Here is a 13,068-nt window from a genome sequence, read left to right as displayed (position 1 = left end):
TAATGATTTGCTAGCTTGGTGTTGGAAAGTTCTATTTGTCCCATTAGAAGAGAGAAGTTACACATTTACAACAAGATAGTAAAATGATATCATGTAATATTTTGTGAAATCTTACATTTTTAAATGACTGTCCAGGAAATATGTTCTGGTTATTTTACATTTACTGCTACATTTCTCATTTCTTTCCCTGGCCCTGAGGTCAGTCCAGGAGGCTGACCTTAACAGAATCATTATCTAAGTCTCCATTGTCATCTTGCTTTCAGTGGGCTTGGGAGGAGAGACAGGTTGGGTCCATATTCTTGTTCTTACCTCAGTCAGCACCATTCTACACACAATGTCCATTATTCAAAAAAAATGAAAAAAAACAAGGAAAATAATCCAATGTCTAGAAACAAAAATTCATCATTCATCTAGTTTAGATCTTGGATATATCAGACATTATTTTTTAATAAAATAAAAAGAATGATATGTTAAAAGCTCAAGTAAGAAAGGTTGGCAGCATGCACAAAAAAAATGGAAATTTTAGCAAAGAAATGAAACTGTGAGAAATATTTAAAGAAAATGGTAGAAATAAAAAACACACTAAGTCAAAAATCACTGAGAAATTTTCCCACTTGAGACAGAGACCTGGTCTGCCTAAGAGTGAGACTGCACCAGCACAGCTGAGAACATGCACACCACCCACCATCACCATATATTTAATACATTAACATGAAATAAAATAGATTTTAAGCCAAGAATTATTGCTAAAAATAATCAGGGATATTTCACAATAAAAATGATCAAAACAGAAGAAATACATGAAAGAATATATAACCTTAAGATAGGGCTCAAAATCGCTGAAGAAAAATCTAATAGAACTAAATGTAGAAACACATATTTTTAAATTATTATTTGGAGAGAGATGAAGATTTTCACGCACTTCTAGCTGAGAAAAATGACACATTTTTGTATAATATCAGTAAGGGTGTTTTTTTTTTTGAACCCTCATACCACTTTGAATCTTTCAGCACTTAGCAAATAGTAAGGGTGTTTTATTAGCCAGCTGCCATGACTACCTCCCATGGCTCCAACCTCCCTATATTCACAGTCTCGTATATTCCCCTCTAATATTTTATCAGCAATGATCTGCATGACCAATAGCATATGCAGAAGTAATGTTACTTCACACTGTAATCAATTCAAATGTCACTCAACTAGTGTATGGCTATTAAAGGCTGTATCTCTCTCTCTCTTTCTCTCTCTCTCTCTCTCTCTGATTTTATTAACGGCCAAGACTCAACAAACTAATTTTAAAATGAGTGAATTTTATTCTATGTAAATTATATCTAAATAAGCTGTTAAATGTCACTAATTTTAAAAATAAATTAGACTACACTAAATTTAAGAATTTCTATTTACCAAAATACAGAATTAAAGTAGTGAGAGTATAAGACAATTCACAGATGGTGGAAGATTTCCCAGTATCTATATCCGAAACAGATATATATCCAGAATAAGGTAAATTGTTCATACAAATCATTAAGAAAAAAATAGTATCAACTTAATAAACAAGATGCATTAGTAAAATAATAAGAAATGAACAAAACCCAGAATATTTAAATGTTCATTTAGTGAAATATATTTGGCATCATTAGTCATCAAGGATAATAAATTTACAACTACAATATTATCCTACCACACTCTCCCAACAAAACATCTAAGATTAAAAGGGTAGAAAGTACTGATGTTATGAAAGATGTAGAACAACTTGAAGTCTCATAAATTCCTGGTGAAAGTAAACATTTGAACAGCTTTTTTGGAAAACTCTTTTTCAGAATTTCTAAAACTTTTGAGCAAAAGAAATCAGACACATATCACATGACACAATTTTTATAAATTTCAAAGATAAGCAAGTGAATCTATGGTGATAAATCTCGGGGAGAATAATAAAAAGGTGCATGAAAGAATTTTGGATCACAGAAGTGGTGTGTATCTTGAGGAGCATAGTGATTTTCTGAGTATATAAAATTGTAATACATCATCAAGCTCAAAAATATGTTTTACTCAACAATAACAAAGTAAGTAAACATTTTATTTTAAAAGACTAAATATAGGTTCAAGAAAATTACTCTATATAAGAAAACACATTTTATCCAATTTTGTACTTTCCTCAAAATGAAGAATAAAGTGAGTAAAAAAGGAAAAGGAAATTTTTTCTTTTTTAAAAAAATTGTATCCCTGTATACATAACATTCAAATTTGATGAGACAATATTTATATCGGGTACATTCTGAAAATGGATATTTAATTATTGGATTACAGCTTTCATTTATGATATAGTCATATTAAAATTTGAGAGAAGTAAAAATTGAGAGTAAAATAGAAATGTATTTTAAGTGTAGTTATAAGTCCAGTTTATTATAGAGTGTATCAAAATTAATATCATGTTAGAAGAAATTCTGACACTGAGCCAGGAAATCATTAAGCTTTTTTCTGTATTCTCTGGTATTCACTTGCTTTGATTAAAAGCTGTTAATTTATAGTCATTTCCTTTAATTAGATTTACATACTACATCCATTATTTTAAGATGTTATTTTTTTTTCTGCATCTGATCATTCTTAAAGAAATATTTTTATTACAGTTACTTCTTAGAAATATAACGTAAATTATTGAAAAAGCCCTTTCTTCTAAATGTTTCCTAGAATCAATATTTATATCATAATCACGGTGTCATCCAAGTAAATTAAAGATACATAAAAATTGCCTCTTAATCCAACAAAAATTGTAAATTTTGTTCTGAGAGACGTGATCCCTACTTTGAATCTTTGGGAAATACTTAGAAATAAAAACAAGGTGAAGAACAGAAGAATGCTTTTTCAACCTTAATGCCACATTTTTCTTACGATCAGTAAAGTGAACATATTAAGTGGTTGAAGCTATCAATCAATTAAATATGTTAATAAAATGACTCATTAAAGACATGCATAATAGACATTTTTAATTGATACAAGATTAATAAATGTATTTATAGAATAATTTCTGATTAAATGATTTTATTGGACAATAAGAAAGCCTATTCATGATACAGAAGCTTGAAACATTTCAATAAATTATAAGATTCATTTTTGTAATCCCACAGTTGGCTTCTTTCTCTTCTATTCTTTCAATTCAATACAAATTTTGACTTTGTAAGCAATATGAACCTTAGATAGATTGATATTATGAAACACTATATTCAAGGAAGGACTAAGCAGTATAATGCTATAGTCCCTTTTTTTTTAGTTTTTTGGATTCTTTGTGACAGATAAAAGAAAAAATATTACAGGTGCAGGTGAATAATAGCCTGTTAGAATGAACAAGGAAATGCTTGTAAAGCTGTGCTTTTATTTGAATTATTTATATAAAAAAGGAAAAATGAATTTCTTACAAATAATTTAACACATGGCGCAAAATATGCTGCAATTTCTTTAACTAGAGCTCTGTATAGACAAGTAGGCTCTGTTATTGCGTTATTTCCAATATGAAATGAGTAAAAACACACTTGTACTTCAGAAATTCTTCAAAGAATAAAATTGGGGTGCAAAACTTATACAAACCTCATTGTGAGAAAGGGTAAGAGCATTTCTGTCAACTCCAAATTATCTTCAAGGAACAATCGAATTACAAATACCTGTTATTACTAGATTACAGATTACAATTTATTTTCCGTACGTGATGGGGATGAAGTGGTTCAGAACAAGAGGAGGCAAAGCCCTAAACCACAGGGCTTAGGCTGCAGTACATGTGAGGCATTGCCTTGGGAAATATTATGAAAGACCTGACAGGAGAACCATTTTCCAGCTATGACATCGCTAAATGTTTGAGCCATTTTGGATGTGTAGTTACTTTTTTTTTTTAACATCTTTATTGGAGTATAATTGCTTTACAATGATGTGTTAGTTTCTGCTTTATAACAAAGTGAATCAGTTATACATATACATATGTTCCCATATCTCTTCCCTTTTGCATCTCCCTCCCTCCCACCCTCCCTATCCCACCCGTCTAGGTGGTCACAAAGCACTGAGCTGATCTCCCTGTGCTATGCGGCTGCTTCCCACTAGCTATCTATTTTACATTTGGTAGTGTTTATATGTCCATGCCACTCTCTCACGTTGTCACAGCTTACCCTTCCCCCTCCCCATATCTTAAGGGAAAAAAAAAAATGTCATGAAGAACCTAGGGGTAAGATGGGAATAAAGACACAGACCTACTAGAGAATGGACTTGTGTAGTTACTTTTTAGAGTTATTTTAGGCACAAGATATGTAAAATAGTTATACAGCAATAAAATTTATCTGTTTCTTTTATTTCTTCCTTTCTTCAAGCCTGTAATGAATATCCATGGAATTTATATTTCAAATTTCTGGAAATATAATAATGAACATTGGTGATTTACCAGTATACTTATCTTTTGTGGATAAATATTATAATGTGCCTTTAAGGTGTATTCTATCCACTCACATGCTAACTGTACAGATTTAGACATTTTTTCCATAATTCTAGCTTCCAAATACCCTATGCATAAAAATTATTTTTCATACTTGAGTAATGAATAGAACTATATGAGTATGTGAATTAATTCTTTTCTAGGCATTTCCTCTCTGGAAATTGAGAATCGAGAGTAGACTGTGACTGAAGGATGTACAGGTCTCATGTGCTTTTAAAGTTACAATAAAGAGGGGGCTTCCCTAGTGGCTCAGTGGTTGGGAGTCCGCTTGCCAATGCAAGGGACATGGGTTCGTGCCCCGGTCCGGGAAGATCCCACATGCCACGGAGCGGCTGGGCCCGTGAGCCATGGCCGCTGAGCCTGCGCGTCTGGAGCCTGTGCTCCGCAACGGGAGAGGCCACAACAGTGAGAGGCCCGCGTATCGCAAAAAAAAAAAATTACAATAAAGAAAGGCTATACATTGGCCTTGAAAAATTACTATATAGTTATAGCCATTGTTTCAATTAAATAAATCATATATTAGAGATTGCAATTCAGTCCGTAGCTCTACTTGCATTCACAGTTTACTGATATAATTAATAGATTGCGACAGAGAGGCTTCCTAGCAAAGTTCTTAGACTTCATTAGATCACAAACCACTTTGAGTATCTGAATAGACCATTGAGCCATCCTCCTAATAAATGCAGTGATATATACATCTGATCATATATGCAATTTCCACTGTTTTACAAAATTCTGTATAAAAAGTCTCCATCAGTCAGGGTTCTCCAGGAAAAGATAAATAATAATTATAGATAGACAGATAGGTAGATTTTAAGGAAGTGGATCAGCTGGCAAAATCCAAAACCTCAAGGTAGGCCAGCAGGCTGGAGACCCAGGAGAGCTGATGTTGCAGTTCATGTCTGAAAGCCATTAGAATTTCCTTTTGCTTGATGGAGATCAGGTTTTTTGTTCTACTCAGGCCCTCAACTGATTGGATGATGCTCACCTACATCATGCAGGGTAATTTACTTTACTTGATTTCTCTGATTAAATGTTAATTCCATCCAAAAATAGCCTTACAAAAACATCCAGAATAATGTTTGACCAAATATCTGGGCAGCAACTCAAGTTGATACATCAAATTAATGATCATGGGCTTTCCTGGTGGCGCAGTGGTTGAGAGTCCGCCTGCCGGTGCAGGGGACACGGGTTCGTGCCCCGGTCCGGGAATATCCCACGTGCTGCGGAGCGGCTGGGCCCGTGAGCCATGCCCGCTGAGCCTGCGCGTCCGGAGCCTGTGCTCCGCAACGGGAGAGACCACAACAGTGAGAGGCCCGCGTACCTCAAAAAAAAAATAATAATAATAATGTTCATTAAGTCCACCCATTGTCCAGTTGTCACCCATATGCATTTTTAAACCGTATTTAATCACCAAATAAAGACAACAATACAGTCATACTTTGCCTAACATGGTAAAACTATCCTGCACACAACCAAAAGCATACTAACAATATTTAAATATTATGATATGAAGTCAATACATCTTATGTTACATGATAAGGGGAAAAGAGATGAAAGAGAACAAAGATATTTGCTTAATATATACAAACAAATATACTAGTAATAGAATAAGGAAGAAATACTCATGACAGTTACACTCCTCATTTCTGCAGCTGGTCATATGGTTATAACTGATATTTATAACAACATTTTTCTACTGTCCGTTTTGTATTCCCCTTGCCCTCAAGAAGCACGTCAACTGGTTGTGCTATGTAACCCTAGACAGCCAGCCCTTTACTCAAAAAAGGATATCTCCCAGTTAAGTATAAGAATTAAATGGGTTAGTGAATGTAAGGCACATTAAGAGAAGTGTTTCATGTTCTCATTCAGCCTCAGAGTAGTTGTAAAATTAAGCATTAAACACATAAACATATATATATATATAACTACATAATTAAAATGTTCTTGATAAAAATAAAATTAAGTGTCTAATTAAATGGAGAGTTAGAGAAATTTTTCTGAGTAAGTAACACTTAAGAAGAAATGAGTTGAATGGGAATTAGGTAAAGAGTTAGGAAGAAAACCATTACAAATAAAGTGAACCATATATTAGGTCCTAATGCAGAAAAGAGCCTAACACATTTGAGGAACTGAAACGTGTGTGTGTGTGTGTGTGTGTGTGTGTGTGTATCTTGTGAGAGGCACAAGACCAAAATGATGCCATAAGTTAGGATAACACTAGCTGGTTGTGATGGTTAACTATATGTGCCATATTGGCTAGGTTACAGTCCCCAGTATTTAATCAAAGCCATATTTGCATTTTGCTGAGGAGGTATTTTGTAGATACGGTCAGTATGTACAATTGGTATCTTCAGAATAATACCTTGCCTTATGTTATTATAGTGTGCTGAGGTACAAATGTAGAAGCCTTCTGTTTACTACTTTTAAAATATATAATATTGTGTGCTGAATTGGGAAAGGGTATAAGTTGCTAATCTTAAGAATTAGAAATTTCCACAACTATTTTTATGTTTACATTTAACATTTATACTAATGCTAAACCTATTTATAGAAAAAAAAGTTATGCTCTTAAGTATAGCACATCCTCAGTAGTCCTGGAGGTTATAATCACTCTTACTTTTCCTAAACCTGGAGAAATGTCCAGAGCTTTAGCAGTTCCTATATTTTATGGGTGTAGAAGACACTGTTCAAAATGTATTATCCTCACTTGGTCTCACTTTGTTCCAGGGCAGTGGAATTCCATTTTACTCCGGAAAGACAAGAGACACCTAGACTTTAATCTTAGATCTTAGAGAAATAAAGCCCTACGAGAGTCCTTGGGGATGTATCATGATTAGCTGAAGCCAGTAATAATAATCCCATTCTACATTTACAGTGGTTAGTCTAATGGTGTATTTATAATTCAGTGCTACTAATGAGGAGAAATCAGCTTTATTAGCTATTGAAAAAAATACTTACCAAGGCAAATATTTGAAAGCAATTATCTTTATACTCTGCCCTTCATTACTACTATATACACTAAAGTGAAGGTTTGAAGCCAGTATTTTCTGAGGAATGGGTCAAAAGAATAACATGGATGTGATTGTTGAGTGACTGAACCAACAGTGTAATCGTCCTCCAGATATGTTAAAGGGAGAATACATCTTATGATTTGTGACACTTTCAGCTCTTTATCAAAAGTTCAAAAAATTAATAAACTTTTATATTGGTGCTGACAAAGGGAAAAACGTTGATTCAGAAACTGTCTAATCCATTTTTCAGAATTATAAACTTTGATGACTAAGCAAAAATAATAAAGATGAGCTCTTGGTCTCAAGCTGTGTTTTTAGGGATATGTCGGGAGAAAAACTGCCCAGTGTATTTAAGCTATTCACATATCATCTTTAGTCAGAATTTTACTAAATGGGTTTGTTTTGTGGAGCAAACACATTGTTATGCCAGAAAAAGTTGTGAAAATTTTGGCTTCACTACATGAAGCTGATTAGGGAACTTTTCACTTGCAAGTATCAGCTAGAAGTCTTGCCTGGCAATGTGGAAGCTAGCCATAAAAAACTAAAGCATATAAAGTACATTGTAGGCAGCATGCCCTGACAAAAGCAGCTAATTTTCTCGTGGAAAAGGATCAAGATTCCTTGGTTAGAGGGCATGTTAATTATTTGGGACCATATCATGCAGAGATAATTGAGTCCTTCACAAAATGACTTCTGTGTTCCATATAAAGCCCTGTGGCAGCAATGATAGTTCCATATCACATAATGAATTGGAACCATATCTAAGTTGTCACTATTGCCCCACATAATTTCAAGTCTGCTTTAAGGATAGCATGACAGATAAGGTAATCCAATGGGAGTTTTTGGTGAAAATTCGACAGCAGCATCCATTATGTATCTTATTGTTCATCATGTCTAGAAAAGCACTTTGATGATAAAGAGCACATCTTCCTGGTTCAGTGCAGTATCCCCAGTGTTTTTAACAAGTGTATCTGATGCATGATAAGTCCTGTTGCATGAATTATTAAGTCAACATAGCATGCCCTATTAAAAAATGTTCTTGGTGTGCTTGTGTAAATAATGAAGTATGTGTGTAAAATATAGATGATTAGTTATAAAACAAAGGGCATATTCTAAGCACTACCCTCCATGACTCTGTTTTGCTTTATCTTTTTCTAGAACTGTAGAATTGTCTAGATTGGATTTCTTACTCTAAAACAAAACAGAAGCCATTTTATTTTACTTTAAAGGATATATAAATTGCAAATACAGTACATAGGTAAAGAAAACACAGCATATACATGTTAAAACATTAAATAATGTTAGGCAACCAAAGTAAAAATAAACCAGTGGGAATGCATCAAGCTATAAAGCTTCTGCACAGCAAAGAGACCAATGAACACAGTGAAAAAACCTACAAAAATGGAGAACATATTTGCATACTGTATATCTGACAATGAGTAAATATTCAAAATATAAAAGGAACTCCTACAACTCAGTAGCAAAAAACTGTATATCACAAACTTGAATAAAAAATGGCCAAAGGACTAGAAAAGATATTTTCCAGGAAAACTTCCAAATTGCCATCAGAGTAAAAGATGCTCAACCTCAGTAATAATCATCAGGGAAATGCAAATCAAACCACCATGAGATATCACCTCACACATGTTAGGATGGCCATTATTTAAAAAACAAAAACAAAAAACAAACTGTTAGGGAGGATAAGGAAAAATTAGAATCCTTGTGCATTGTTGGTGGGAATATAAAATAATACAGCCCTTATGGAATGCAGTGTGGAGTTTACTTAAAAAGAAAAAAGAGAACTACAACAAGATCTAGCAATCCCACTTCTCAGTATTTATTCAAAAGTATTGAAATCAGAATCTCAAGACATCTGCATTGCCATGTTCACTGTAGCACTATTCACAATAGCCAAGATATGGAAACAACACAAGGGTCCATTGACAGATGAATGAATAAAGAAAGTGTAGTAGATACATACATTAGTGTATAATTCACCCTTAAAAAAGAGGGAAATCCTGCAATATGTGACAACGTGAATGAACCTAGAGGACATTATGCTAACTGAAATAAGTCAGTCACAAAAGGACAAATACGTTATGATTCCATTTATATGAGGTATCTAAAATACTCAAACTCATAGAAGCTGAGACTAGAAAGGTGGTTGCTGGGGGCTATGAGGGGGAAATGGGGAATAGCTATTCAATGAGTATAAAGTTTCAGTTGTCCAGGATGAATAAGTTCTCAGAGTCTGCTGAACAACATTAAGCCTATAGTTAACCATACTGTATTGTGCAATTAAAGTGCTAAAAGGGTAGACATCATGTTAAATGTTCTAACTACAATAGGAACCTAACTATACTAAAATTAAAATTGAAAAAATAATGTACATTAAGTTGAATATACAATATTTCATGGAGGTGGATAAGTATGTAAGCATGAAGGATGGAGAGGGCTAAAAGATGACTCTTTGGTTCCTTTATTAAGAGTTGAGTGTATTGTGGCACCAAATGGTAGAATTCTAGAAATGACAAGTCATGATTTACAAAGTATGACCACTAGATATTTTTGGACTAACACTGAAAGATATTTGCCATCTATCCAAATGTAGATGTCAAAAAGTTACTTAAATTCATTTATTTATTCATTCCTTCATTCTTTCAGAAACTACTATATACATGTATGCATGTATGAATTGATTGATTGATTGATGGCACTGTGTAGACGTCTGGACACCGTCTCAAGCATTGGGGTTAGAGAAAGAATTAATTCAGAGACAAACATCTTTGTCATCCAGAGAGAAAAACTGTTACTTAGGTTGTCAAAGACACAGGAATGAGAATGTTTTGATATGCAAGAAGTTGTAAGCATTGTTGATTATTGCTGAAAATTCAGATGATGTAGGAACCCAAAAGTGCCATTGAATTTAGACGCATATAGGACACTGTTGACCTTGGTCAGAGCAATATATATAAAGAAATGGAGGTGGGGGCTGGATTGAGATTGTCCAGAATTTGAGCACTTTATCCTGGCAGCTATAACTCATAGTTTGCTTTGTTAATTACACTATTGAAGATTAAAATATTTAGTCAAGGAAGCGGAGATACTAGGCTTTCAGTGAGACACGAGAAAGTCCTATTTATTCCTTCAACTTCTTGATAATGTGATATTTGGATATATGGAGTACTGATTTCTGGCATGGAGAACAGATAAAATATGCAACCAAATACATAAAGTAAGAATCAAAAATGTTGGTCTCTCAAATGCTAGATAAAATGGCACAAACCGCAGCTTGGGTCAAAGTGTCCTAAAAGAGAAAATTATCCACTATATTCTGAAAATTACTTTATAGCAATTGCTTTATTACTCTAGTGCTTCAGTTTCATCTTTTATTACACCAATTAATGAAAAGTCTATATTAATCAATGAGTCAACATTTATTTTGTACAAATAGAACAAGCAATTTCAAGTTTTTTAATATCAAACATCACACTGATTCCTTGATAGTTTTTATTCCAGTTCCTAGCAAAATTAAAAGAAACAAATTTGTTTGGAATTCTGGGTGTCCTGCAGTTATTTTGGTGGACAGTTTTTCTCAGCAAAGAGAGACTATTATTATGTATACATAATTTATATAATTAATTAATTGATATTGATTATATCAATATATATGATATAAATATCTAACATATTGCATATACTTTATTTTATGTGGAAATGTGTATACTATATTAAATATCATGTAACCAATATATGTGTGAAAAAATATGGAATATAATCACCTAGTTTTGACAAAACAATTTATATCTAGTAAAGATAATAACTTTGTGTTTTCCAAACCAGTTTAAAGTAGAATATAAAAGTGAGTTGGCTAGTTATTTGATTAGTTTGTTCTGTGAAAAGCAGCTATAATTCTAAATTTTCATCTCTCTTAATTTTGTAATGCATGAGTATATATAGATTGATAGAGCAAATATTTCTCCTGTTTCTATAGTTTATAAGTTATGAATAGTTAGTATATCATGTCTCCTCTATTGGCCTGCAAGTTACATACCTTTTTACAATTATTTGTTTATTCTTTTTATTATTAAACATGTATTTCCAATTTGTCAAGCCCAGTGCTAGTTAGTACATTCCCTTTTTTTCCAGAATAATGCAAGGGCCATGAAAAATTTATATTTAGTTCACCCTATTAAATTAATATGTCATTGTCATTCTGTATTTCAATACTAAATACTTTAATTTCCACAGAATACTGTTAGGCAGCCATAATTAATTTAAATTTACTGACATGGTTTTCATTTCCCTTGCCCTTCATTCCTCCCTGTTGTTTAAACTTGTCGCTATGACATTTTATCTTTGCTAAGTCTGACTTTAGGATTCCCGTTGGTGCTGGATTGCTCTCAAACTGTCACTCAGATTTTGTTTCCATAACACCTCTATTTCAAGATAAGAATTTTTTATTTTATTATTAATATCAAATAATTCATTTTTAAGATATTGCTGTGCTCTTTTATGTTTCAGACACCTAACAAAATCTTCATTTCATATTTTATCTCCTTTATAACTCCAGTATCTGAAACCCCTACAGGTCTATCTCTATTAACCATTAGTCTTGCTGGTTGTTATTCAAAATTTTATTTCTCCTCATAGGCCCAGTCACTTAGAAAGGGTGTGGAAAGTGTATTTAAAACATGTTTCCAAGTATTGAATACTAATAAGATGTTATTTTCCTTCTGATATAATGTATTTGCTTATTCCAGGCATCTCAGGCCATTAATAAACCAAGGTCATGATATTTTAATTTCAAGAGTTAAAGTAATTCAAATCTAGTTTTTGGAAAATTTGTGCCAGACTCTTTCAGGGTCACAAAATAAAGGTTTGGGGAGTGGTGATTAGCAGATATCCCCTGCATGAACAAGTCTGGGCTCCAAATTTTGTTCTCATAGTCCTGTGAGGCTCATAAAGGCACATCTCAGGTTGTCTGCTGCCTCTTTCATAAAAGGCAAATGTACACTGGGGAAAAATAGTTCTAAATGCTAGACTCATCTCAGAATGTATGTTGTTTTCTTCCCTGGGAAGATGGCCTACACATTCTGAGCAATTTTGTTAGCTCTTTGAGGGCTACAAGCAATTTTTAAAATATCTATATTGTCCAGGTTTCTTAATTGCCTTCAGTAGAATTGGTCTCAGTGATCTGATCCACCATTACCAGATATAGAAATCTTACATAATCTTTGTAGGAAAAAAGAATCTGCCATTTGCCTGTATATAATAAAAGAAAAGAAAAGAACTTCAATAAAAATAACTTGAAAAGGAAATGTTCACAGTCTGCTTTTCTTGTAGTTTCTCAAGAGTTTGTCTGCAATTGAACCACTTTATTTCTTTCACAATAGCCAATATAGTGTTTTATATGCAATAGACACATTTTATGAAAATAGGCAAGCTGAAATATCATATGTTGCCAGAGTTTTAAAATCTTTGTGCATTATTAGTATTTTACATGGACAAATTCGTCCATTAACTTTCATTAAATGTCATGATTTTTTTAATAAAGAAAATATGTTCAAACTCGAAAGAAGTAAG

This window comes from Orcinus orca, chromosome 3, assembly GCF_937001465.1.
Source record: "Orcinus orca chromosome 3, mOrcOrc1.1, whole genome shotgun sequence".
In the NCBI taxonomy this organism is placed as follows: Eukaryota; Metazoa; Chordata; class Mammalia; order Artiodactyla; family Delphinidae; genus Orcinus; species Orcinus orca.
Note: the sequence above shows the minus strand (reverse complement) of the source record.